Raw genomic sequence first — 2,569 nt, 5'->3', positions numbered from 1 at the left:
ATATCTTGCTGGGAGAGAGAGAGAGGGTTGGGAGACAGAGGAAAGGCGGCAGGGAAGATGGCTGAGGGCAGTAGAAGAAGAAGGAGGCTGAGCGAGGGACCAGGAGGAAAAGAGGGAAGACGGGAGGGAGGGAAGTTGAAGTTTTGCACACGACAAGCTAGGGCGCTCTACTAATTATAAACACAGGTCTACCGCTAAGAATTAATTACATAAATCTATGCTGCGATACCCCCTAACCATATTAAATGCATATTTTTTACAAAATATAACTCATCTGGTGAGATATTGCGCATGTGCTAACACACTAACGTAGCCAGATTGTGTACTGACTGGTCTATGAAGCGGGGAAATTACATGAAAGGTCTTCTTCGTATTTGTTAAGTACGGTATACTGATGGGATTTTATGCTATAAATCTATGCTAGAATAACCCCTCTTCATTTTAAAAGCATAGCTTTTGCAAAATATTATTTTCTCGGCAGATATTGCGCATGCGCGATCACCGTCTCAGGCGCGCAGTACAGACTAAAGAAGAATGCATATTATATATTGCTTTGAGAGAGAGAGAGAGCGTTGGGAGACGGAGGAAAGGCGGCAGTAAAGATGGCTGAGGGCAGTAGAAGAAGAAGGAGGCTGAGCGAGGGACCAGGGGGGAAAGGGGGAGGACGGGAGGGAGTGAAGTTAGAGTTTTGCACGCTACAAGCTAGGGCGCTCTAGTAATTATAAACACAGGCCTACCGCTAAGAATTAACTACATAAATCTATGCTGCGATACCCCCTAACCATATTAAATGCATATTTAATACAAAATATAATACCTCTGGTGAGATATTGCGCATGCGCTAACACACTAACGTAGCTAGATTGTGTACTGACTAGTCTATGCAGCGGGGACATTACATGAAAGGTCTTCTTCGTATTTGTTAAGTGAGGTCTACTGATGGGATTTTATGCTATAAATCTATGCGAGGATAACCCCTCTTCATTTTAAAAGCATAATTTTTGCAAAATATTATTTTCTCGGCAGATATTGCGCATGTGCGATCACCTTTTCATGCTTGCAGTACGGACTAAAGACAAATGCATAATATATGTTGCTTTGAGAGAGAGAGAGAGAGAGAGAGAGAGAGAGAGAGAGAGAGAGAGAGAGAGAGTATAACAGTGGCTCGCTGGCTGGATGCCTGCCTGATAGACGCCACTAAGGCGAAGCTGCTGCTTGACTGGCACGCTCTAAAGGCGAGCTGTCTGCTGACTGGCACGCCCTAGGCGAAGCCTGGTGCTGCAATCGGATCGCGCCAACGCGTGCTAACAATTGTAACATTGTGTATAACAGCTGGCTCTGCTGCTCGCCTACACAACACACACAAAGACACAACGAACACACACACGAGAGCGATTAACATTACCTCCCTGCAACTCCGTTGCGCGGATGGTAATGACATGATAACACGCATGTGGTGTACGAATGGTACTGGTAGGGCTATAATTATAATATATACATATTATTACATTTCTGTCTTATTTACTATCATTTTTATTACTGAAACATGTCAAGACTCAATCTGCCTGCGATTCTAGATGGCATTGAATATCGGCATGTAATCGGTTAGCCGTCTGCCTAGCATATATACGTTTTCTAATTAAGCTGTATCGATGAGTTCAAACTTACTTTTGTCCATCAATAAACCTCAATTTGGGGGCCGCTCCAATAAGTTTTGAGGTGTATTTCTACCGCAGCAGAAGATAAAAGGCTGAGTTGTCTAGAGGCGGCATTAGTACGACCATACTGGGGAAGGAAAGGCAATTGGTCGTGTATAATCATGAATCCGCGCCATATATGCGTTCCACCCACCATGGTACCCATGCAAGCTACAATATGGCCAAATACAAGACACTCGGCGCTGGATATATAGCAATACTCATCCGCCTAAAGTATCAAATCCGCCTCATCTTATATTGACGAGACAATATAGATACACAACAACGATTTAAATATTGATATGTAAGTAGCGTGCGACGAGGATCATATATAAGCTATCATAAATTTCAAATTCAAGAAAGGTTGGCATCAGATGTCAACAGATACATGGCCCCAATAACAAAAACATAAACAAACCAAATACTGACACTAGTGCCAGGGAAACCTAGAATATAACAATGGGAGCAACCAAGACTAGTGATACATTATCGCCAAAAATCAGTACGAAAAGTGGTTCATTAATATTTACATATCCTTCTTCTATCACCCCTAACTATATCTTCCCTGCCTCTGTCATCAGTCTCGATCCCCCCTCTCGCACTCCTTAGCACGATAATAATTATGCAGTTTCTTGCCAGTCCGTACTCACGCCTGAACGCTGCTCTTGTACGCGCATGCACAATATCTCCCGAAACGAATAAATTTTACAAACATTGTGCATTTCAATTGAAGCAGGGCGGTACTTCTAGCAAGATTTATTGCATCAAATTCCCATCAGTATACCTCACATCCTTCGCAGTATACCTCACAAATACGGAAGAATTTAAAGACCATTTAATTGAGACATTTATCTGACTATGAAGAAAAACAC

The sequence above is a fragment of the Priapulus caudatus genome, unplaced genomic scaffold, assembly GCF_000485595.1.
Source record: "Priapulus caudatus unplaced genomic scaffold, Priapulus_caudatus-5.0.1 Scaffold587, whole genome shotgun sequence".
Taxonomy (NCBI): domain Eukaryota; kingdom Metazoa; phylum Priapulida; class Priapulimorpha; order Priapulimorphida; family Priapulidae; genus Priapulus; species Priapulus caudatus.
This window is presented reverse-complemented; position numbering follows the sequence as displayed.